General features: G+C 40.2%; 1 protein-coding gene across 28 annotated transcripts in view; it reads left to right on the top strand.

The window, feature by feature from the left end:
- Positions 1–26,964, top strand: part of SORBS2 (sorbin and SH3 domain containing 2) — a 400,789-nt gene that overhangs the window by 116,657 nt on the left and 257,168 nt on the right. The window contains exon 1 of one of the 28 annotated variants that reach the window (XM_067551607.1): positions 12,116–12,268. The exons of the other annotated variants lie outside the window; for them this stretch is intronic. The gene's annotated coding sequence lies outside the window, so the exon portion shown is untranslated. Of the gene's footprint in view, positions 1–12,115; positions 12,269–26,964 lie in introns of those variants that run through there. 28 annotated transcript variants of the gene reach the window in all.

Consider the following 26,964-nt stretch of genomic DNA (forward strand, 5'->3'; position numbering starts at 1 on the left):
AGCAGTTCATAAAAAATTTCCTTTAGTTAACTTCCAGAGATGTCAGAGTCTGATAGGACTGGCCCAACAAGTTTTCTATCACTTAATTAGCCAGTCTAATCAGACAATAGCAAAGCTTCCAAGTTCTGAGCCATCATTATGGTGGTGTGTTTAGGAAACCACTTTCTATTTTGAGTTGATTGGTTACATCTTGTTCTTTGTAAAGAAAACAAGGGGGAAAAAATGAAAGGGAAAGTAAATGAGGTCCCTTTTTCTGTGTTAATCTTTCTTCTCTCACACTTTCTGTGGCAATTTTAGTGAAAGTGGAATGGTGAGAGAGACAGATAAGTTCAAGTAACAGTTTGACAGTACAACCCTGGGTGAGGGAAAAAGAACACCCCAAAATCTCCACGTGTAGAAAAGAGGTCAGGGAGTCACAGAGGGAGTGTGGGGAGAACATATTTTAAAAAAGAAACCGAATCAAATAATTGGTGGTGTCTCAGAACTAGAATGGTGGATATCAAACTACCAGGATATACCTCAAGCTTTAGGGGGAGGGAGAGCATTTGATCAACCTCTCCCTGTGACTTTGGCTCCAAGCTGGATCTGAAACTGGGTGAGGGGAGGTATTTCCAGTTTTGGTTGCAATAGGCCTGCTGCCAGGAAGTGAAGTGTCTGAGCAACACTTCAAAATCTGTATCTCAGACCACCCCCTCTGCCATCTTGTCCCACCTAATGACACACCTCCACTCACTACATGATGAAAAGGCAAGAAGATTCATTCAGGCAGGAGAAAAATGAGGGAAATCCCCAATAGGGGAAAGCAGGACAGAGCCTTGGCTGAAGGAAGGAATGCTGGGAAGCAAGGCAGGGGGAGGATGGGGCAGGAACTCAAAAAAGAGTGGACAGAAGAAAAAGAGAGAAAGGAGATTATGGCTAAGGAAAGAAAGAAAATGACTGATGAACATGGAATTAAAAGGAGAGATGAAAGGAGTGGGTGTGCTAGCACAGCAGAAGGAGAAAGAAACAGGAGTGTGAGATGAATGGGAGTTTGCTAAATGTATCTTTTTGTGTTTCTAATATAATTGAGTAATATGTCATTCAGTTCTTATAGGTCCAAATAGTTTGTGCTTAACATATTGCTAATGGAAAGGTTTCCTGCTGGATTTCAGATTTCTCCTTTAAATATTATCCTTGTTGTACCATAATAAAGAAAAGACTGCAAAAATCTATTACTGAAAAAAACAATACAATTTCTCATTTAAATCTTTCCCTGCTACTGTTAACTTTTCCTAGTGTATTCAGGTGATTGTAGCACAGACGGAGTAAAGTCGCCTCTCACAGCACAGATCTTTGTTGCATATCTGCATTCCTTCATGGACAAGTGCAGAATGTAAAATAAGAGCTCCAGAGTGCAGGCTTCTTCCTCATTGAGCAGACACATAACTTGGCCAAAATTTGAGGAGCAGAGAGAGAGAGAGAGAGAACCAGGCATAGTGTGCTGAATCTCCTGCCATCTATATCTAGGTACAAGGCACAAATGGGAAAATTCAGTAGGGAAGGGGCACCTGTCATTGTAATGTTATTGTATTGTCTATTAAAATTAGATGTGTGTAAAAATGAAATGTGTTTGTCATAGGTATGGTGTAAAGAATTCACCAAAATGATCAGAGATTTCTTTGGCCCAACTATCCTACTAGTCATGGGTAAAGTCAGTTTGCATGCAGCTGACAGGAGAATCAGGCCCTTTATTACTGGGATTTTGAGATGATCACATTAATCTCAATTTGGAAGAGCAAAGAAGAATCATGAGTGAATTGTCAGGTCATTCCAACCAAGAGAAGAATATGAAACTTTCTTAATTTCTCCCTGGAAATGGATTTTTAAAATGTGTATTTAGTACAAGAAATTATTGCATTTACTTCAGTGAACTCATGCTGCTTCATTTTCAGACAATAATTATTGCAGATAATATCTAAGGGCCGAATTTGGGTCATATACTCTGTCAGTGGTTCCCAAACTTTTTGGCTTAAGGGCCACAGATATCATTTTTACTACCGGAAGGGCCACCAGTTTCCACCAGCAGACACCCCCACCACTGAAGCCAGATGGAAGGAGTTCCCTGGCTGCAGCAGGGAAACCACACACATCCTGTAGCCCTGTGCACTCCACCTGGGTCCCTGCAGTGGCTCCCTTCTGCAGTCAGAGGGACGGGAGATCAGTGCTCCCCTCTCTTTGGCTCCAGCAGGTACCTCAGCACCTATGGACCTAGGCAGAGACTTTCCCGTGCTCCCTGCTACAGCCAGGGGAGGGGAGCGCTGATCTCCCATCCCCTTGGCTGCAGCAAGGAGCCTGCACCTGTCATTTAGCTCTGTGGAAACACGCTTTGCCTGGGTCCTTAGGCAGTGCTCCCTTCTGCAGCCAGCAGGAGGGGAGCCGCGGGTCACTTTGAAAGCCCACACAGGCCACTTTTGGCCCCAGGGCCACAGGTTGGGAACCACTGCTCTATGTATATTGCCCTCTGCCCATGTGCATTGCTTCTACTGGTTCAATGGATGTTATAACACTGAGAGAGAGTAGTTACATGCCTCTTTGTGGATGACCTGTTCTTGCTTGCAGTCTAGCAAGTCTGTTACGCTCTTTCAGGGGCATACAATTTCTCATTTATTTACCCTCAGTAGTGTGTGTGTTTAATATATTGAAGGATCCCAAAGCTCTTTACAAACTATACAGGTATTACTTCACCCACAACTGAATTGAAATCACTCAAATGCAATAAAATCTTAACAGTGAATTGCAACACCTTGCAACAGTTCAGGACAGTAAATTAAGTGGGCTATTGCATATCCAACTGAAATTTTAAATAGACAGAATATATCTTCCCAGCTTGGAATTTCATTGGGTTAATACACACACTTATAAAAAGGACTTCAGCTGTACATCTCAGTTGGAAGACTTCAGCTCTAAAAACAAAATGTCCCTTGTTCCATCCAATGTGGTTAGTTGAGTATTATTTCCTGCAGTATTTTGGTGTACTCTGGAAACCTCCCTTCCAAATAGTGGCTTGAACCAACCCATTTTATGTTGTGAGGCCTGATGAAATCATATCACAATGTGTGTGGTATGATTTTGTTTTGTCGATGACTTTGTTTATCCTAAACTGACCTGTCAGACTGAAGATTGCAGTGTTGTAGCTGTGTTGGTCCCAGGATGTTAGAGAAACAAGGTGGGTGAGGTAATATCTTTTATTGGACCAACTTCTGTGGGTGAAAGAGACAAGCTTTCAAGATCTCAAATAAAAGGTTATCTATCTAGCTGTTTACATGTAAATTAAATATAAGTTTCACAGTGGAACTCCTCTCACCAGTCTGAACTGAATGTTAACAAAGGACTGTGAAATCTTCACAGAGAGAAAAGTAACAGGAAGAAGAAAACAGCAGGGAGGGAGGAGAGGTGGAGAACACTATCTTGAGGTGCACATCAAAGGTTTGCCTTAATATATTTGAGAGACAAAGAACACCCTGTCATTCTTCACCTAGGAAGTAAATGGACAGCAAGTTTACTTCATGAAAGAGGGATCTCAACCAGACTTGTTTGAAAATGCTGAAAAGAAGTTTGGATGGGATAAGCTGCTTTAGACAAGAGGATAACTTGTTAGTTAAGCCTCTGGAAAGCATGTTATGATTTTGTTTTATATGTAACAATTTGTTTCCAGTTTCCTTACTCACTGTCACTTGAATCTATATTCTTTTGATGATAAACATATTCTTGTTTTCATTATAAATATATTGAAGTGCAGTGGTGTTAAGCAAAGTGGTGATCTTGGGTTGGATCTTACAAGCTGGTGTGTCGTGTTTCTTTAAGAACAGCAGACCTGGTAATTCTGTTTTCACTGGATAAGAGGCTGGATACTACAGGGACTGCATTGAGGACTTGGGGGTTGGTGCGTACCTATCACTACTTGTACAGAGAGAGCAAGGCCTTGGAGGCCTGGAAGGTAGTGCTTGTGCTGCAAGAAACTGGTGGTTTCTGGGAGCTGATTCACAGCAGGCACAGACAAGGCTTCCTCACACCAAGGGAAAGTGATGATGAAATTCAGTCTTGAAACAAGTTATGTTTTTTGCTGCCCCATTACTTCCCTGAGAAGGCTGTTCCTGAACTTCACTCCTCTGCTGGTTAGAAACCTTCATCTAATTTGAAGCCTAAACTTACTGATGGACAGTTTATATCCATTTATATCCATCTTGTGCTAACACTGGCCCTTTACTTAAATAACTCCTCTCCCTCCCTGTGATGTATTTATAGGAAGCAATCATATCTCCACTCCTCCTTTGTTTCATTAGGCTAAGCAAGCCAAGCTCCTTCAGTCTCCTTTTGAATGGCTACGTGATTTCATACTCATTCTTGTCCTCTTCAAAATATAATTCCAGAGATATAAAACATAAGACGTTTTGTTGTGACAAGTGACTGCAGTGATGACAGAAAGACAGGCCATTATGGTAAATCACTTGTTCATAAATAAGATTCATAACTGGCAAAATAATGTCTGTAAAGAAAATTCTGACCGCCTCTCCCTGTTTCCTCCTGCTCTACTTTATCACAGAAGTCCCAAAGGACATGGCCTCCTTGCAGATCAAGTGCTACTGGGATCAATCTGTGACTAGATCTTTAAGGTGGACACAAAAAAAACCCAGTTCACCCTAAGTCCACATGATTGCTGGCTGTGTAGTACGCACATTTCAGAATTTGTTGTTCTACCATTCTAATAATATGTCCATACCAAGAAACTGCTGAACTGAACTAGTGCTAGGTTGCTTGTTTCAGCACTGAACATCCTCATTTCTGATCTTCTCTTGCCATTTGATATGGAGCAGCTGATGAAGACAAGAACTGAAAACATCAATCCAGTGTTCTTCAGCCTTCCTCAGTGCCCATGTTTCACTTCCATACAATAGAGTTGGTATACTCCTGGTTCTATAGATCAGCAGCATTGGGGCAACCTTGATGAAATGACAGTCCTACAGAGGCTACTGTATAAACTGAGGCACTGATAGGCTGAAAACTTGGCAGCAGCTGCTGCTGCTATACAAGTGTTCATAGCTTTTGAGCATCCTGCAGTGCAGTATGTGATGCTGCCTAGACACTTGACAATTGCTACGTGCTCAATGTCCCATCTGGATGGGTTAATCCTGATCTGGTTGTAATCTGGAGCTGGAGGATGCTTGATGGTAATAGCCAGAGACTTAATTTTATCTGGATTAATAACCAAACTAATGTGCACTGCTTCTTGCCCAACCAGATCAGATGTTAGTGCAGCAATTCACCAGACTGAGCCAAAAAACAATGTCATTGATGTATTTGAGATCTAAAAGCAGAATGGTGTTCAGCTCAGCACCCCCAACAGCTGCTTTTTCAAGCTTATCCATCAAGCAGTCAGTGCTGATATTGAACAATGATGCTGACAGAATGCAACTTTGCTGAACTTCTGTGGAGACAGGAAACCATGTCATGTATCTACCAATGACTGAAACACAGCTTTCCATTCCATTATAGAGCTCTTCTGTCAATGACACTATCTCTCTAGGGATGCTGAGTTGCCTTATCAGATCCCACAAACTTGCTCAATGCACTGAATCAAAGGCTGATGGAAGTCTAGAAAAAGAGCTCAAATTACAATTTTAACTAAATTTTAAGGTACTCTTTTATCCATTTCTAGAAATAAGATAAAATGTAGTGCAGAAGGATTCATGACAGTGTTTTGATGCAGACTGCAATTTTACTTAAATATATTATCGTGATTGATGCAGTAGAACCAGACTAGAACTGCAAGAGGATCATTGCAATTATACTGTGATAAAGCATGGGCAGTAGGAGAGTGGTACTATTTGAGTAAGAGGGTGGGTGGGCAGGTGCAAGCCTGCCCACCGCTAAAGGCCCCTCCCCCAGCCTAAGGAGAGGAGCCACCAGACCCAGGACTCAACTGATTCCGTGGGACAACAAATGAAAAAACAGGAAGGGGCGTGAGGGTCAAAGGGTAAAACAGAGGGAACTGTAAGGGGACACCGAGCAGAGAACCCCAGACAGCATCCAGTGCTCCCGGAAGGTGTCAAGGGAGCCAGCGGACGCTGCCCAGAGGAACTCCATCCAGATACGTGAACGGACAGAGGAACGGAAGTAGGCCCCACAGTCACAGTCAGAGAGTGGTGCCAACCTCCTCTCCCTGGTCTTGTAGATAGCCAATTTGGCCAGGGCCAAGAGGAGGTTGTCGAGGAGAGGGAAGGGAGGCATGTAAGCCACAGAATGCTCAGAGCTCTGTTCCCGGTAGACTAGCCATTGTCATTAGAGGGCAATTAGGAGCAGCTGAGGCCAGTTAAGGCCCAGCCAGGTGCCTGATAAAAACCCTCTGCTCCAGAGAGACAGGGCACGAGCTGGAGGAGTTGCTGTGCTGTGCAAGGAGCAGACAGGAATACAGTGTTGTATGGAAGAGCAGAGGAGTCCTAAGACAAGTACTGAGCTCAGGAGGGGAAACCCGCCCCTGGCAGGACTGAGATACTCCCCCAGGCACAGGGGCTTGGGTTGGGAAGCCCAGTCCAGGGAGCAAGGAAGCAGGGCCTGAGAGGCCAGAAGGATCAAGGGGGGTAAAGTAGCCCAGGGGAAAAAGTCTGCAGCTGCAAGTACGGTGCCAGCAGCTCATAACTGCTACTCATAGGGCCCCTGGGCTGGGACCCGGAGGAGTGGGCGGGCCCGGGTCCCTACCCCCCTTCCTGGGGAGATGGGGTAACGGATGATGCCCTGGCCCACTACAAGAGGCAGAAGCGTGAGACCCAATAGGGTGAAGCCAGCCATCTGCCACAATACACATAAAATGGAAAAGTAGTACAGAATTTTGGAGTAATGATCTTTAGCGCTACAGTTTATGGTAATATTACTACAGTGTTTAGAACTGTTAGTTTAAAGTGCCTTACTGCTTTATTATAAGGATAATTTGGAGGTCTTCTTGGAAAATCCTATAAATTTTTAAGGGGAAAATTGGATCAATGTTTTCTTCTCTTTGTGCCATGGTTTTGTACCTCATGCAGCGTATGAATTGCCTGCCCTAGAGGCAAGTTGGCCATGATCCATGTGATTATATTTCTTTTAAAAAAAGGATAACTTTCCTTCAATTCTTTTTTCCTCAAATGCCCTCTAGCATATGTTTTTGAAGTGCTTTTTGTGAATATTTTATTTAAACCCACACATGCAGTTTAAAAAGCTCTTAAGCTGCCTCATTATTGTATATGCTCTGCACACTCTGTATAGTAACACCTATCAGAACACCTTCACAGGTTATCTGATAGAATAACTATGAAAGCAATCTCTAACTCAGAGATGTTGCTGCTAGGAACTTGAAAATATGTAGAGTGAATAATCAAACTGGTGCAGGAGCTCTGAGCAAGTCTGGCACTGCATAAAATAAACTCTAGTTCTGCAGTGTTCCATTTCGAGTTCCCTTTTGCACAGATACTATACGATGTACCATTAATTATTGTCATGTTTTGCATTATGAGATGTGTACTGTGTAGTGGCAATTATATAAGAGTGAGAGACAAACTAGAGCATTCTAATCCAGGTGACTCTGTCACTGACTTCCTGTGTGACCTTGGAAAGAATCATAATCTGTGTTTCAGTTGACACACCTATAAATGAGGTGATATTTACGTACTGCCCTAGGTGTTGGGAGAATTGAATAACTCTTATTTATAAAGTGCATTGAAATCTTTTTGTAAAGGTGCAAAGTTAACAAAATACTTTCATTTTCATTGGAAACTGAGAAACCATATTGTCTATCGCATCAGACTATCTTTGTATGGACATTTTTTCATGTAAACCTACTATGCAAGTGGTTAAGGAAATGGAAACAGGGTCAAAAAGATCTGTAACTGTGCTAATGATATTCAGGCATGACTTAATGCTAGTTTTTTTTGTTTGTTTTATTTTCCATTTGGATATTAAATTACATCCAGGAATAATTATACCAATCCTATATCAAGAAGGATCATTTTATTTCCTGTAATTGCTACCTAACTGTGATTTGCTCTTGGGACATTTGCTGTCCTTTGGTGCCAACTGCATTTGAAGTTTGATACAGTTCACGTTTGTTTTGTGGCTGAAAAGATAATTTAAGAATACAATATAATTAATAAATAGTATGTTTTTAAATGTGGGTGCTAAATTTTAAAGTTATGCTGAGTGAAAAAACAATGAATAAATTAATGAAGAATGATCTTTGGTGAGCTAATTTATTAAGTCAACCAGGAATGTAGCATACTGTGTTGTGAAGAAAGGTGTACAGTTTTGTAAGTGCAGCAAATCATGCTGGTCTGAGACAATTGGAAGATACTGTTGTGGAAGAAAAACAGCAACTGGAAGAGGTTAATTACAATGCTACTGTGATACATTGATAAAGGAATCTCTCTTGAGATAAAGCTGCACAAGTAATGTCTTCCACTTCTCTCTTGAAAGTGAGGAGTCATAGCATTCTCATAGGTGAAGTGCCTAGGATCAGGCACTATTCAATATCTGCTAGCTCCTTTCCAAATTGTGATGGCTTTTGACGTGAACAAATATCTATTGGGCACATGAGTAGTCCCCTCAAGTCAAAAGTGACTACATACTCCTCTACTTGGGGCAGCACAGAAGTTGCACCCTGGGTGGGGAAGGGGTGATAGGGCAAAGCCAGCTAAGATGCCTTTAACCACACTTGCAGCATCCTGTACCTGTACTGTTCCAGACACTGCAGCATAATTTAGACCGCCTTGAAGGCCTATCAAAGTTATGGCCGCCTCTCCAGGTTGCCTGAAATGTCTACAGCATTGGATGCTGTGGTTGTGTTCCCAGACCTACTCCTACAGGCCCCCTACACAGGATCTTTTGAGGGTGTCTCCAGAAGTCAGCCTTATGGCTATCTCCATAGTGTGTGCACTACAGAAATCCTCCATTGGCCAGTTTGGGATTCTAAGGCCTCTTTACATCTCTCCAGCCTTTACCCAGCACACAGTGGCTTGAGCAGTGGTAAAGATCTCACCCTTGGTGCTTAAGTACTTTGTTGGATTGGAACCATGTTCAGGTTCTTATATTGTGCCTCTCATCATGCCTTCTATCGAACGACTTATTCCACCACTACGTAAAAAGCCCATCACTGCTTTTGACCTAGTCTGGTACTCCTTATATAGGCAAATCTCCCACTAGTTTGAATTGGAGCTTTGCCTTGCGTGAGGAATATAGGGTTAGACGCTTAACATTAAACACTGCAGATTGCGTCCCATATGTGCATTCTTTAACCTCAAGAAGAAATTTTGTACACAATCATTGTGCTTCCTTTCTGGGTTTAAGATACCCATGAATGTGGGCATCAGATCAAAGGGATTAAAACTTGTATAGTAAACTGTTTTTTTTCAATAAGTTGCAGTGCAGCCTATGTAAACGCTATTGAATGTGGTAGCAATTACAAATGATCTAATGGGTCGACGCATGTACATATATGGGGTAGACAAACAACCTGGTTCTGATTTTCCTTATTATGCTGGAACTCAAGAGCAACTTCGAGGGTTTAAGTGGAGCTACATCAGTGTAAAACAACTGTAAAGGGAGAATCAGGTCCTACATCCATATTATGTTGTTCAGTAAAGAAAGTTACTGAACAAATGACCGTGAAATGGTATTTTAGTGATGCAGAGTAATTTTGCTGTAATGTTTAGTACACATCAGTAATAAATTGTTAGTGGTTTAATGTTTCCCAGCTAACAGCTTTAGAATCAGTTGCAAAATCAGCAAATTGCCACCCTTTCTGCTCAAAAAGGAGCAGCACTGGACAGCAGTCCTGGCACCAATAATCTGTGCTTGAGTCATGGTAGCTGGAGGCACTGTTCACTTGAAGACAGTTTGGTCCTTAGTGTCAGATGTTGTTTCCTAGGGAATATATAGATAGATAAATATCAGCAAACGACTCTTCCTCCATTTTGGAAAAGGTTAATTGAGAAGGTGAAAAATGAATCCAATAAATTAGGATTGATGATAGAAATATGGTCAATGATATCTGATACAGTATCTTACTCAAACCTGCTTGAATGTGTTGGAGATCTGATACGTTGGCATTCTTTCTAAACACAGCATCTCTTTGTAGCAATCATAAAAGCAAAGGAAAAGCCACAGAGTACTGGGAAGATGATCACTAGTCACTCATGGTCCATTCTTCACTTTTACTATACAACTCCTATTGAAGTCAAATATTTGAAGTCAGTTGAAAATATTTCTACCTTGCAAAGGGGTGAATCAGGTTTCTGATGAAAGAAATGTCTGAAATCAAACTCATTGGGCCGGCTTGCATTCCACTACTAGATTCCCAGCTGGCCCTCAGTTGCAGAAGCTCCACTAGGAGTAGAGAGGTGCAGCAGTACAACCTGTCTGCAAGTTACACTTCTCCAGAAGGTCTGGAGCTACTTGCTGCAGCCCCAAAAGGGTATGGGGCCGACCTGGGAAATGGTGTGATTCATTGTACATTCTGAGCAGCCTCAGTGTGCCTTATGAAAACTAGAAGGGGATTTAAAGCTGCCTTCCTCAAACAAAATGCCTGTGGGAGCTTAGTAGTATCTTCAGATGTCCTCTCCTAGGCTTATTTTCATATCAGCTCAGCTGCCGTTTGTACCTGCAGACAGGAGTGAATCTGGCCATGGTAAATGTTCTATTCCACAAACTCTTATTTCTAATTAGATATCTAGATTTTTTGGGGGGATGCAAAATGCGTGTAATGGTGTAGTAAATACAGTCCATATAATATGTTATGTAGATGCTTCCGTTTTTTTTAAATGAATAGATTACAAAGAGCATTGGGGTGAAGGGTGCTAGGTGTGAAGAGATCACCATCAGAAAGCCAATGTTTACCAATGTTATTACAGAACTGTATTTTACATGATGATCTCTCTCTTTTAAATATCACATTTTATCTGTAAAGCTCAGTTTCACAATTTTTAGTATCATTACCTCCCATGGGGAAACGAGGACACAATGTACAGTTTTATCTCCTATTCTAATCCTATATCTATCCTATCCTACTGTGGTACCTCAGGTACAGTGGTAACCACTTTAAAATCTTTTCTATTTAGGATAGAAAAATCCACACTAATATTAGTTAAACATGCCAAGAACAATTGGAGAGATTGTAAAGGCTATTCTTGGTGGTAAATGTTGACTTCTTGGTGGCAATCATGAGTTGTGTTATTAATTTGTATCAGTAATTCTAAATTTATTTTAATAAAGTGGCCGTTAAAGGATTACTTGTCAAAAGGGCATATTGCTTTGCATACCTTGTCAATGCTTAAATTGAACATCAAAGATACAGGACTGTTTTTTTAAATCAATGGTTTATTTTATATGACAATTTTTATTAGCCTGGATTATTTGCAGTGAGGCTTCATTTCTTACAAACATTCTGTATAATGTAGATAGCCCTTCCTTTACTTACCAAAAATTCTGTATCACCCCAAAAGCAAATGGAGATAATGAGTAACATCTGAATGTTTCCATAAAATGTTCAGAAATTAAAATAATGGCAGTACGGAAGGGGAAAAAACCCCGTAAATTAACATTCTGTGTTGGAGATCTGCACATGATCAGCCATGCTTGCTGAATAAGTCTGTCTGTTGGTTGTTGCCATGGCTACAAAAAGCCAGTGGAACCCAATGAGGTGTCTGCAGCACTGCTGAAAGGACCAGCCATTTTGCTTATGGAAAACAGTGTGACATATTATGCTGTGCTTTACCACGAAATAAACAAAAATCTAGTCACAGGAAACAGAACAGGCATATTAGTGAATAATTATTAGGGCTGAGAATGCCCTCAAGATGCCATTTTGACAAGCTGGTGACGGCTGCTGCCACTAGCTGATCTGAGAGGGTGGAATGCAGAGTGATAATGCTGCATATCTGCTAACTGGCAGTGGAGTCAGATTTTTGACTTGTAAAGGCAAGGTTTCTCTGCAATGTTATCTCAACAGCTCGCCAGCTGCTCAGAGTGAAACCTGCTGACCCAAAAGAAGGGTGTTGCCCTCTCTTAACATTGTTCTTGTGTGCTGTTCTTTTATATGAGCAGGCGCTGCTGAAGAAGCAGGTGTGCAGTTCAGATGGGCTCTGTATTGTAGGCTGTACAAACCAGGTTTACATGCTTCCTATTAATAGATTGTTGACTTAGGAGGATCTGCCTGTGGATTTATTCCTAGAAGAAGCTACTGTACATCTCCGCTTGTGTGAAAGAGGTAAGCTTTTGTTTGGTTTTTGTTTTCAGTTTTGTAAATACTTTGTGCAAAACTTCATGTAAGTGAAACTGATCTATAAAATATTTTCCATGAAAAGGTGACGTGGGCAGTGACCTGTTTAGAATCTTTTTTGAAGTACATTGATTGATCATGTTACAGATTGTGTCAAATATCGTAATGTACCCTTCCAAATGTTTGCTATTTTGAAATAATTTCATTTTGAATAGTTCACAAAGTCATGTACATGCATTTTAACACCCACATCCACACACACACAATAAGGGTTTTATGTATCCTGCTGTGATCTGTATTGTAGGAATTACTATGATATGAAACGTTATATTGAACATGTGAATATTTTAGTTGAAAAACCTTAAAATCATTGAATCCCTCAGTATTGCAGTACATGCATTGTACTCAACCTTAATAATGTAACTAGATTTAAATTGTCCAACTGCTGCTGTGCAGTATGTAGGTCATAATAGAAAGCAGGCTTTGCACTAGTTTTTATGGACTGCATGTCCCAGTGCTGTGTTTAATTAGTTTCTGGTACTTGTACTGTTAAGAGTCTAGGTTTTAGCGGCAGCTCACACCTCCTTTTCAAAGATATTGTGCATACCATGCTAACAGAGCACAACACACCCATTGTGTACCTCAATTTGGAGTTCAGGAAAAGAAAGGAAGCCAGCACTCCACATGGAGCACAAGAACAGCTATAGTATAAGATAGTTAAACTTCTTTTATTGCACAACCTCACTGGTATGCTAGCTTCTGTGACTGCTACATAAAATAAAAATGCTAAGATAGATGCACAGAAATATTTTAACAGGATGGTTCTTGTGAATGGCGATGTGCTAAAATTATAGATTCCAAAATGAATTGCCCCTTGACAAGTAATACATTCTTTGATTTATAGTCTCTGAGGCAAACAACAATTATGTGGATTGAATTTGGTCAATAAAACTACAATCCCTTGGCGCAGCCAGGGATCAGAAAATGTTTAAATTATGTTAACCAGTAGCATTTCAGCCTCAGTAATCTAAGAACTCTCTTACTGAATACCATCATTTCTGACTGCTCATAATAACATTGAACATCTGAAATGGATTAAACCTATGCACTGACAACCCACCAGGAATTCTGATTCTTGAGTCATATTTTATGTTTACACTTGTAAAATGCGTTAATGCAATATTTGCATTAACTTGTATTAACAATTGTACAGATTAAAATCACGCTGTGCTACCTCATATATTTAGACAATAGACTAGGAATGAGATTAATCATTACAAATTCCAGTACATAATTACAAAGGTAAATTAGTAACAAGTCACTATTGTCTAAAGTGGTGCATAATTGGTAGCCAAAGTCCAAGAGGTTTTTAAAGTGAGCATGTCCAGCCAATACACACAGAATTATATGTTACATTTGAAAACACTGGTACAGAAATGGAAGTCTCTTGTCCACCTGCCTTCTCTAAATCATTGCTTCAGAAAAACCCCATCTTCCATGAACCATGTGTTGATTTTCTTACCATTAATCCTCCCTTAAACACCTCCCTTTCCTGAACTACTGTTCCCTGCTTAGTCTGGTAGGCATCTTACTATAAGTTCTTAGAAAAAGGTCGTTCCTGCCCCAATGTTCTATGAAAAGCGCCATGTACAGTTACAGTGCTATGTAAGTATTTATAATTAGGTGTATGTATGTGATTACTTCTACAGTGTAACTAAGGGGTGGAGAGTAGGTGGAGCTTAACATTTATTAAATGCTTTGTAAGCATGTAAAGAAAAGTCTGTGGATCCTTTCCATGATTAATTTATCATGCAAAACGTTGAACATTTTTTTAAAAAAACACAGCCATAGCAGCCAACAGGTGCTAGCACTTTTCAATCACAAAGCCAGATACTATATATTCTTCTAGGCAGGAGCTATCTAAAAATACCAAGAGAAATGAAGGCTGGCAGAATACAACAAAGTGTGGTCACTTGGGCAGTGATTGACATTGTCTTACTAATTACATATTTGTTGGGTTTTTTAAGAAAAAACTTACTTAAACACATGACAATTTATTCCTTTTGCCTTTCTCCCGCACCAATTTCCAATTTTGCTTCTAGTGTGCATATAATCCCTCCCTGCTGACATTCAATCCCCTCAATCCACACTGATGAGCAGTTTGCTCAGGAGATGCATGAAATAGATAAGTAGATGACTAAGTCAGCTTTAGTGCCTTGTAGGCGTTGCAGAAGAATCGAGTCTTCAGGAGAAATTTAAATGAAGGCAGGGAAGAACAGCAACTAAACATTATATGCAAATAGACCATGATTTCAGAGTCTCTACTTACATGGCCATTTGGGTCTAAGGAGAGTACCGATACTTGCATCTTGCTGCATTGCTCTGGATAGATATCCTTTCCAATGCCATTATCTTGGTATTGTGTTAAAACGTCTGTTACGCTCATTGCCAGCTACTCCATTTTTTCATATGAATGTTGAGCATAATACATATGTGTGCAGTATATCTGCATAGTAAATTTTTACATATCTTCATCTGTAGTGCACATTTTTACTACCAATAGCATCTAGGCTTGTAATCGTTTCTCATTCAAAATGCTGTAAAAAAACCACGCTGCTAGAGTTGGTCAAAAAAGTGTTTTGTGAAACATTTTCATTTTCTCCCATTTTTTGTGAAAAATTTCGAAATGTTCTGATTTGTAGAAAACAAACCTCCCAAACATGAACGTTTCTTTCCCCTTTCTCTTCCCTTTTTCCTCATTTTTTTCTTTTTCCATTGAAAAAAGGGAAAGGGGAGAGGGGGAAAATCTGAATTTCCCCAACATTTTCATTTTCCAAAAACTGCAGTTTTTCATCAAAAACAATTTTGCATGAAAAATGTTGGCTAGTTCTACATGCCCCAAAATATGTTTGTCTTGCTCTTTTCTTGTCAGTTCTGGAAACTATAACTTTTAATTGTAATATTGTAGAAATCTATCTTCAACTAATGTAAAGCAAAAAGCTAAAAAGCACTTAGCTTAGTTTCTAAGGAATTATGTGATATAAAATGCCATGAAGTATGGAAATGGGGGGTGGACTATAAGGTAAGAGTAAAGAGAAGTAAACACTTTAAAGGAGTCCTGAGGCAGGCTAGCAAAGAAAGTTTTTAATGGAAACAACATTTTTTAATAACATGGTTCTTGAACTACAGTACAACCCTGCTTGTCAGTATTTTAGGACCGTGAAATATAGTATTTTTCTGTTCAAACATGTTGTTCCATGACTAATAACACATGATAGCTAATGTTGCTCTGAAGCAGGAAATTCCAAAACAAAGCTAGAGCCTTTTCTTCTGTTATTTCCATCTTCTCACTCTAAATCAGTTTATTTTGTCGTCTTTTCTGAGTTTTCTGGCTAGCGTTCTGATTCATCCACCCTTAAAAACCTCACCATCCTTACTCAACAAGGGGTTCCCTTGAAGAGCACAGATTTGGCTATGACTATAAGATGAGTTTGAGGCCTCCAAAGGATTCTCTAGGTTGCCTTGTAAGATTAAAACAAATTCTTTTTAAAAACAAAATATTGTAGTGTTAATAGTCTATTAAAACTCTGAGGTTGAGGCTCTCAAAGCTCAAAGACTTTGCAAAAAATTGAAAAAAAAATCTTCAATCATATTTTGGACAACAAATTTGATCAGGTTAGTTTATTGTTTCATTAGACAACAATGATTTTTTAAAAATGAGTGAATTAACTTTGAATAATAAAAACTTTATTTTTAATAAGGCACCACCATGTTTGTTATGTCTTGAATATTATACCAGGTGTACAAGCAAACTTGTTTTACTAGTACAGATGTATTAAAGCAATTGAGAAATGAAATATCAATCAGCCCCATAAAACCTGGAATAGATTATCCGCAGTCAAGTTGCAAGTGGTGTTTCCTAACATACCCTTTCACTTTGAGTACCCCCATGAAAAGGCAGATATGCCTGGGGAAAACTGAGAGGGAGAAAAAAGTGCTGTAGCTGCTGAACGAAATCAATAACTGCAATGCTCATACCAGAAAATAAAGGGAACCAGACCCCCCATAGGCATATAAAACCATAAAATGAATCAGTGTCTGAAGATCCATTAATGTACAGGACCGACAGTCCTGTTAACAGAAAATCAACAGGCAGGGCTGAAGGTCAAAGTAGGTGGAAGTGTCCTTGGATTTCCCAATCATTGTTTCAAAATGTTGGATGAAACACTGAATATGTACTGAGTCCAGATCGCTGACCAGGGTCTGCCAGCAGAATCTAGGTGATGGGATCCCAGCAGTGGAAGTTCATCAGGAGTCAGGATGCAAGCCAGCTGTAACTGACTAGGAGGCTCAAAGTTGTATAGTGAAATATACATAAAGAGGACACAGAAGACAAGGGAGGGGCAAGGACAGATTAGGTGTGTAATATGCTTATTTGGTGTATCGCCTTGGGTAAGGTTGAGGGCTTCTACTTAACCTGAGGTTGACCTTAAAGCTGCTATAGCTCAGGCAGGATCCCTGGGGAGAGCAGGTGGTGCTGGTTATGCAGTGCTATATACCTCTTTTGTGGAAAGAAGTGTGGACAAGTAGAAATACGTTTAAAAATTCATGAAACATAGGCTTAGTGTGCATAGACAAGTCACTGTGTAGAATGTTGTGGGATCTTGATGAAGACAGCAGATAGCAGCCTTCTTAAGTAGCACAGCCCTTTATTTCTACCGCCATGTCAACACTGGGTGATGGGGTTGCAGAATGTACAGCTTTGTCTTATAGACAAGTAGTGTATGTATATGCATCTGCTGCCCGATTTTCAAAGGTATTAAGGTGCCTGGTGGGATTTTCAAAAGCACCTGAATGGATTAGGTGCCTGACTCCCATTGATTTTTACTAAAATGAATAACTGTGAAAGGAGGACCTTGACAGAGGCATTTCTGAAACATGGTAAAATGACACAAAGCAATGGAATACTGCTATACTTGAGTATAAACTAGACAGGAAGGCTGGATTTGGATATAATAGTGGAGTAGTAGCACTAGATCTAAAAGATTCTGTGGAATCCAGTGAGACTAATACTTGAATGGAGTGGACAATACAGCAAAATCTGTAGGGATACAAATCCCAAACCCTATAAATACAAATATAGTGACAAGGTTTTTCTATTCACTTCTTGACCAGAGACAGTATATTGAGTGCATATTATAAATGGATATAAAAAAGGCAACTAAATCTAATAAACAGTAATAATGGCTGATTACAACTAACTATGTATAAACCAATTGAATCTTAGAACAGATCAAGGTTTAGAAAAGCAATTTCTTGACACCTCAGAATTGCTTCTTGGAACAGCTAGTTTTAGAACACACAAAAGGAGAGGCTAGTCTTGACTGAGTCCTAAGTAATGTTCAAGAATTAGTTCAAGAAATAATTATAGTTGAGCCTCTAAGGTATATTGCCCCCAATATGATTATGTTTAACATACTCAAGGGAGAAATAGTACCAGAACCTAGCACAGTGGAACTAAACTGTAGTAGGATTAAATTAAATTAGACTCTCGTATTTACCCCTTCTTATGACATGAGAACAAGGGGACATTTAATCAAACTGAAAGGCAACAAATTTTAAATTGATAAAAGATTTTTGTACTTAACCTGTGGAACTCATTGCCACAATATGTCATTGAAATCAAAGGTTCAGTGAGATTAGGATTTCTAAGGGAGGGTGGGCATTAGGTGTCCAACTTCTATTGAAATTCAAACTCTCCTTAATCATCACCTTTGAAAACTCTAGCTTTAAACATTTATATAGATTGTGAAAAGATCTACAGTTTCTTAACTCTGATACAATTAATAAGGGATATAAAACCCTTATGCTTCTGGTCATAAATCAAACACTAACTGATGAGAATTCAACAGAAATTGCTCTATAGCCAGGATATTCCATAATTGTCCACTTCATTATTTCTTGCTTCTTTCTCTGAAGCATCTGGTACTGGCCACTTGTCAGAGAAAGAACACTAGATTAGATGAACCCTTAGGTCCAATTAGGTAAAGCAATTCCTATGTTTCTCTCCTTGTTGTCAAAATACCATGAAATTACTAAAGAAGTAATATAAATACAGAGAGGGTAAACATAAGAATGGCCATAATGTGTTAGACCAATGGTTTATCTAGTCCAGGATCCTGACTTCCAACAGTGGCCAATTCCAGATGCTTCAGAGGGAATGATCAGAACAGGGCAATTATCAAGTATTGTCCCTACGGTCCAGTCCCATCATTTGGCAGTCAGAGGTTAGGGACACCCCACACATGGGGTTGCATCCCTAACCATCTTGGCTAATAACTATTGATGGACCTATCCTCCATGAACTTGTCTAATTATTTTTTGAATCTAGTAATACTTTTGGCCTTCACAACATCCCCTGGTCATTAGTTGCACAAGTTGATTGTATTGTATAAAGAAGTACTTCCTTTTGTTGTTTGTAAACCTGCTGCCTATTAATTTCCTCAGTTGACCCCTGGTTCTTGTGTTATGTGAAGGGGTAAATAATGTTTCCTTATTCACTTTCTCCACATTGTTCATGATTTTATACACTTATCAGATCCCCCTTTAGTGATCTCTTTTCCAAGTTGAACAGTCCCACTCTTTTTAATCACTCCTCATAAGGAAACTGTTCCATACCCTTAATCATTTTTATTGCCCTTTTCTGTACCTTTTCAAATTCTAATATGTCTCTTTTCAGATGGGACAACCAGAACTGCATGCAGTATTCAAGGTGTGGGCATACATGGATTTATATAGTGGCGTTAAGATATTTTCTGTCTTATTATCTTTCCCTTTCCTAATGGTTCCTAACATTCTGTTAGCTTTTTTGACTACCAGTGCACATTGAGCAGATGTTTTCAGAGAACTAGCCACAATGATTCTAAGATCTCTTTTCTGAGTGATGACAGCTAATTTAGATCCCATTTTATAGTAGTTGGGATTATGTTTTCCAATGTGCATTTCTTTGCATTTGTCAACATTCAATTTCATCTGCCTTTTTGTTGCCCAGTCACCCAGTTTTGTGAGATCCCTGTGCAACTCTTTGTAGTCTGCTTCAGACTTAATTGTATTTAGTAGTTTTCTATCATCTGCAAATTTTGCCACCTCACTGTTTACCCTTTTTCCAGATAATTTAGTAATATATTGTCCCAGTACAGATCCTTGGGGGACCCTGCTCTCTCCATTCTGAAAACTGACCATTTATTCCTCCCATTGTTTCCTGTCTTTTACCCAATTACTAATCCATGAGAGGACCTTCCCTCTTATTCCTGCCTACTTGTTTTGCTTAAGAGCCTTTGTTGAGGGACCTAATCAAAGGTTTTCTGAAAGTCCAAGTACAATATATCTCTTGGATCACTCTTGTCCACATGTTTGTTGACCCCCTCAAAGAATTCTAATAGATTGGTGAGATGTGATTTCCCTTTACAAAAGCCATGTTAACTCTTCCCCAACAAATTGTGTTCATTTATATGTCTGATAATTCTCTTCTTTACTATAGTTTCAACCAATTTACCTTGTACTGAAGTTAGGTTTACCTACCTCTAATTGCCAGGATCATCTCTGGAGTCTATTTTAAAAATTGGCAATACATTAGTTATCCCTTAGCTACAGAGGCTGATTTAAGCAATAGGTTACATACTACAGTTAGTAATTCTGCAATTTCATAGCCGAGTTCCTTCAAAACTCTTGGGTGGATATCATCTGATTCTGGTGACTTATTATTCTTTAATTTATCAATTTGTTCCAAAGCTTCCTCTATTAACACCTCAAGAGGAGGCAATTCCTCAGATTTGTCATCTAAAAAGAATGGCTCAGGCATGGGAATCTCCCTCACATCCTCTGCAGCAAAGGTCAATGCAAATAATTCATTTAACTTCTCTGTAACAGTCTTGTCTTCCTTGAGTGCTCCTTCTGCACCTCCATTGGCCCTGCTGATTCTTTGGCAGGCTTCTTGCATCTGATGTATTTTTTTTCGGTTAGTTTTTAGTGTCTTTTGCTAGTTGCTCTTCAAATTCCCTTTTGGCCTGCCTAATTATACTTTTACACTTAACTTGACGGAGTTTATGTTCCTTTCTATTTTTCTCAGAAGAATATGACTTCCAGTTTTTAAATGATGCCTTTTTGCCTCTAACCACATTTTTTGATCCTCTTAGTATTTTTTTATTTGGGACATATATTTAATTAGACTGTCTATTGTGATGTTTTTAAAAATTTTCAATGCAACTTGCAGGCATTTCACTCTTCTTATTGTTCCTTTTAATTTCCATTTAACTAGCTTGCTCTTTTTTGTGTCCCTTTTTTGAAGTTAAATGCTACTGTGGTGAACTTCTTTGCTATTTTCCTCCCTACAATGATGTTAATTTTAATTACATCATGATCACTATTACCAAGCGGTTCAGCTATATTCACCTCTAATACCGAATCCTGTGTGCCACTTAAGACTAAATCAATAATTGCTTCTCCACATCGGGGCTCCAGGACTAACTGCTCCAACAAACAATCATTAATGCTGTATAGAAATTCTATTTCTGCATCCTATCCTGTAGTGACTTCTATCCAGTCAATATGGAGATAGTTGAAATCCTCCATTACTATTGTTGTCTATTTTTATAGACTCTCTAATGTTAACATTTCACAATCACCATCTTGGTCAGGTGATTGGGAATATATTGCGACTGCTATATTCTGTGCACAATATTTTAAAATTCTGCATAAATAACAATATAATCACAGCAGTTTCAATTATTTTGGTAATTTATGTATGTATGTCTGTAACAAAAAAGATTCAGAAAATGTTTTTGACAAATAGATTCCTCACTAGGCATACTAATACATAACTTTGAATAATAATTCATTTAAACTACAATACAGAAACATATTTCCCACACCCTCAGAAACATTGCAAAGGCTTTGGGGAATCAGGAGTAATGGAGGAGCTGAGGGAGAGGGAAGTAATTGCTGGGAAGGAACTTGGGAGTGAACCTGGAGGGTTGATGGGTGTGGATAGGAGAAGTATGCAACAGGTTTTTGGGGGCGAGGTGGAGGGATTGTTAGGGAGTGGGTAGTGCCTCCCTCATGCAGACCCTGGCTGATTCCTAGCCTCTACCATTCAGTCAGGCACATCTGTCTCCATCTCCATGTATCCCTGCACCCCTCTCCTCCCATCCCCACTCAGCCATTCCTCCTCCCTATCCCCATGTGTCCCTGCACCCCCATTCAGCCATCCCTCCTTCCCCGTCCCCGTGTGTTCCTGAACCCTATTCCCCATCCTCATGCACCCCTTCCCTCCCATGTGTCCCTGCAGCCCCACTCAGCCTCCCTCTGCCCCACATCCCCATGTGGCCCTGCACCCCTCGCCCCCTGGTATCCCTGCACCCCTCCCACTCAGCCTCTGCTCCAATCTGTTCCCCTCCAATAGCACTTCTGAACCCCAGTCTATGTGACACACACATCCTGCAGCACCATGTGCCTGCTCTGTCCATCACCCAGAGATCGCAGTATATTCCTTTGAGTACAAAATTGCTCCACATACATATTGGTACACTTTCTTCTATGCAATTGCTCACTTTGACTTTCTTGAAAAGCTGAGTCTCATTAGGTACTATCTGCCTCCTAGATCAATTCTGTAGGTTTTGATTTTTGGTTTTTTTTTTGCTTTTTAGGAAGAATGTAATAAACATTTATACGGACTGATAAGCACCAGAATCCGAAAGTTTCCATCACTGAAAAATGTTCAGTATATCTCCTTGAGGAGGGGTCATTCATTACACACAGATATCAATAGACTGCTGCTTCAGGCTAGTCATGCCATTTTACAACATTAATTCCAGACAGCAACTGTCAGTCCAGGTTTTTAAAAGTTTGCCTATTCAGGTTCTGCTAAATTGCCAGTGAACTGCTGGCTCTCAGCAGTGAAATTCTCTCATGTAGCTCAAATCCATGGAAATTTCAATATATTAATCTTATTTAGGACAAACTGGTACTTGGAGGGAATCTCCTGGGAAGTTAAAAGTGATTGATATCATTTGGTTTGCCATGAATACGTACAGTATGGAAGAAAGGCAAATCAAAGAAAGAAAAGTGCCACTGCACAATCACAGTAAGATGTTGACAAGTTTGACAGTAAAATAAGACCTAAAGCTAACACTTTGCTGTGACATACGTTCAGATAACCAGGCAAATTGAATTTCTCAATAGAGATCTTTTCTTTAGGGGATTACTTTACAGACATAGATATCTTGTAACCTGAACAGGACTACAGATCACCATTCAGCCTTTAAACAAGCCCAAAGGAAAGGCTTTTAATTCCCCATTTGCATAGCTGCAGATTCACACATTTTCTGTTTTACGATGGTATTTTATTCACAGATGAATTTGCTAGCTGATTTATGGCCTTGCATTTGAACAAAGACCACATTCAGGATACATACTGTACTGCCAAAACTACTAGCCCTAAGAAAAATGTCTTTTGGAGATTGACACCTGTTCTAGCTAACACATACCAGCGTGAGACACCGTCTGTCAGGAAAATTCCTCCAACTTAACTGCTATAAAATGCAGTAGAGTTCTCATAACTGTCGGACTAAACTGGTTGTAAAGAACTGACCCAAACTAATTCTGATGTGATTCATTGGTTACTGTGTCTAGTACTTAATATTTCAATAGTTTTAAATTAAATTACACTTGTCAACCTATAAATCATCAGTCAGCTTAAAACACACCAATGTACAGGTTTGAGTGCTGAGTTTCTATTCCAGTTAATGATGAGAGATGTTTTGCTATTTATTTATTTATTATTTGTATTGTGGTTGCTCCTAGTTGGGGATTGTGGTTGGCACAGTCTTGCTAATTAAGGATTCAGGACTTCTGTAGTGCCAAATGGAAAGAAGGCAAGGAAAGTTAGTTCCTAGTAGGTGGATAAGCAAAGGTGTCACTGTGGCACTTCCAAGTGGCCAAACTGGAAAGGGGATTATTTCTTATTTACCCATTATTATTTAATGGTTAGCTATCTAGGTGTACTTCATTAGCATCCAAAGGCCCCAGTTAGAGCTGAGGCTTCCTTTTGTTAAGCACTATAAAAACATGACCTCTGTCTCCTTTTGTTAGGCACCAAATAAAACATGACCTCTGCCCCAAAGAGCTTACAATCTAATTTAAAACTACATGGAGCAAGAGAGTGTAATAAACGGTAGGAGGGAAGTGTGAAGCGGTGATGGGTAACAATAGCAAGATCACACAGTAACAAAGGTTACCTATGTTCATGATGTGATGGTTCTGAACCATCTATAAATACATATCTGGTCTCCCTTGCTGCCAACTTTGCCACCAGTAGGCTGACTGATTTCTTATAGGGAGCACAGCAGAAGTGAATGTTAAAGAGAATCCTTGTAAATTAGTTCAAGGAGGGCACTCCATGCATAAAGGGCAGTGAGAAAGAAAGGATGGAGATGATTATGGAAGGAGTGGACAAATAGATTTTGTAAACTGGCATCCTGGATGGCATGTGAGTAGACAAGAAAATAAACAGGGAGGGGCAGAATTTTGAAAGCAAGGAGAAGAAAGTTGACTCAGTATGATGAGGGGGAGCGGGAAGGTGAGATGGTCAAATCAACAAACAAAAACATCTCAGCAGCTGCATTTTGTTTCTATTGCAAGGATCCATGTGGATGTAGGCAGGTCAGAGAAGAAGTTATTACTATAGTCAAGATAGGAGATGATGAAGGCTTGAACAAGAGCATTATGTGTTGTGACAGGGTCAGACTAGATGGCTAGCGGAGGGTTCTAGAAGGCCAATATATCAGCCCCAGGCTCAGCAAGTCCCTTTTCCCTGGTAGCTGAGCAGGGGTTACTTCAGGTTAATTAAAACACCTGGAGCCAATCAAGGCCCCGCCTAGACTTGTTAAAAGCCTCAGCTCAGAGAAAGGTTGTGGCTGGAGTTCTGAGAGTGAGGCGAGCTACCAGTGTGTGTGAGCAGGCAAGATGCTGTCAAAAGCCAGGAGGGTTTAGGAGAAGGAGCAGAACGCTGGCAGAAGAGAACCCTGCAGGTACAAAGACTGGGGGAGGAAAAAACTCTGCCCGAAGAGGCAAAGGATCTTTCCCAGGACTGGAGACCTAAGGGAAGAAACCCTGCCAGAAGGGAAAGATTGAATTGGACATTTGGTTTGGGCACTATCACACCCAGTGAGGATCAAGAGCATTCCCGGCAATGAGGCCAGGAGGGTTCCCTGTCCGAGCAGGATACGGACGTTAAGTCAAGGGGCACGGGGAAGTAACCCAGGGAAGCTAGCAGCTTTCCTAAAGCTGCAGCACGAGGCTGCTAATTGTAGGGTCCCTGAGTGGGGGCGCGGAGTCGAGGGTGGGACCGAGTCCCTCCCCCCCCCCCCCAACCTCCTACCAGCCATTCACTGGAGGGGCAAGAGCCTCAGCAAAGAAGTAAGGGCCTCAGCAAAGAAGTGAGAACCAGAGACATGACCAGGAGCCAGCAAGGAGTGGCCATATTAGAGAGGCTGTATTACCTTCCCCCACCACTAGAGGGTGGAAGAACACTAAAGGGGAGCAGTTTCCTGAGCTACTGCTAGAAGGAAGCCCTGGGCCCATCGAGGTAGCAGAAGAGCTTTGTCACAGTGTGTACGCTAGAGCTGGAAGTGTTATTTCTAGCTTGAGTAGACATGCTTGCGCTAGCATTGATCGAAACCACATGCTAAAAATAGAAGTGTAGCCATTGTGGTGTGAGACGCACCACCAAAGTACAAATCTAGTACAAAGTACTAATGATGTTAGATACTTTCTCCAGCACATAGCCGTTCCCACCGTTATTGTTGCTACTTTAGCACAGTATCTCGATCATTGCTAGTGCAGGTATGTGTAACTGAGCTGGAAATTCTATCTCCAGTATAGATGTATACTTTGTGGTTAGGGATCAAAAGAAAAAGTCAGGCATTGGAAATGTGGATGAAGAGATAACAGTATGTTATTTTAAGAAAAAGGGCCAAAATATGCACTTAAGAGTAATAAAAGGAAAACGAGCCAGTTCCTGCTTGAAAAATTCATGTGCTGCAGTCCCTGATTTCTTTGTGCTTATAACAAAATAGGGAAAATCTTTCATTTAAAATAGCTTTGCATTTTGTTACAAATGTTTTGTATGCCTTTTTGATTATATATGCCTATTTGTATGCCTATCAACATGATGGAATTTGATTGAATATTCTGTTCTTCTCTACTATTATGGAGTGTTCAACCCACACTGGCATGGGAGGGGTTAATGAGGCTGAGAAAGGGACCAGGTAACCAGATAGGCCAGAGCTCAGGGGATCTCAGTAATCCTCTGAATCATGATGGAGCAGAGCTGAGAAGCAAGAAGTGAGGCTAGGAAAAAACCAAGAAGCTGGCAGCAGAAAGGGGCTGCAGTGGAGGAGCTTGTAGCTACTCTCTGGACATTACAGAGGGAAGGAGAGCAACCTAGGGTGAGAGGGTGTAGGAGAAGGCTCAGGAAAATGGCAGCAAGGTTTAAGATGGTGCAAAGCCTGGCTGCTCATTAGAGGGTCCCTGAATTAGAGCTTGGAATAGAGGGTAAGTGACATGGTCCGGGCAGTGGATGAGAAGACTGGCTGAGACAATTTGTACTGAAAGTCTTTAGTACCCTGGAAGAGGAGGAGTGACCTGGTCAGGGGGCCAAGCTACAAAGGGAGAGCACCCAGAGTTGTACAGCGAGAGTGATGGCAGGATATGCAACGAGCAGCAGAAGGGGGCATTGGACCTGGAAAGAGATAATCCCCAAAGCATCCAAAAAAAGGCACCCTAGCAGTGAATGGACCCCGTGACATCTACATAGATGTCTTATTAGCATTAATGGAGGTTCAGCACCTACTGGCATCTAACTCAGCTATGCAGTTCTGAAAGCAGAATTTTACCTAAGTTTATTTTTTACTTCAATTTTGTTCTTGTCATGTTTCATTTCAGTGTTTTAGTAAACCAAACCATAAAAGTTTATTCCTGGTGTTCTCAAGAACTTCAGGCATAGCACTGGGAACTTGGTCCGCAAGATAGAGCACAGTGATTATACTAATCGGATCATGAACCTGATAGCAAAGCGATCTTTAGTGTAAATGAGATTCAGGTCACATGATCTTGTTTAGCTTTTCATTTACCAGTGGAGTAATGTATCTTTGCTGGGAGTTGTTGACTTGTTATGGGAGGACTCCTCTGTCTTAATGGATACAATAATTCTCTTGATCGTATTCTTCCACTATGGACCAGGAGCAATCTTCAAACTCTAAACTATGTGTGCAGAATTTTTCTCAATAAAAAAGAAAAAAGTTGCTGTGGTACTCACAGTAGCTAAATATTACGAAAAGAGAAAGCCCACAGATATTATCACTTGGTTTTGAAGGCAGCAATCTAACTTATGGAAAACTCCACAGATAAGTTGGGGAGAGAGATTTTTGTCATTTGTCTTTCTTTCTTTCTTAGATTATGAACAAATGGTTAACTTCATACTTGTAGGATGGAATATGTGCATTTTCCAACATATATTCTTCGTATTCAAATATTAAACTGAGCCTGAAGATTGAAGATGGGTTGAGGAAACAGCATAGATCGGTATTATCATCTCTTCTGCTGTGTTGCCTGCAGGATTCTCTTGC

Source organism: Emydura macquarii, unplaced genomic scaffold, assembly GCF_026122565.2.
Source record: "Emydura macquarii macquarii isolate MOO-44397 ecotype Brisbane River unplaced genomic scaffold, CSIRO-AGI_Emac_v2 contig_1363, whole genome shotgun sequence".
Classification (NCBI taxonomy): domain Eukaryota; kingdom Metazoa; phylum Chordata; order Testudines; family Chelidae; genus Emydura; species Emydura macquarii.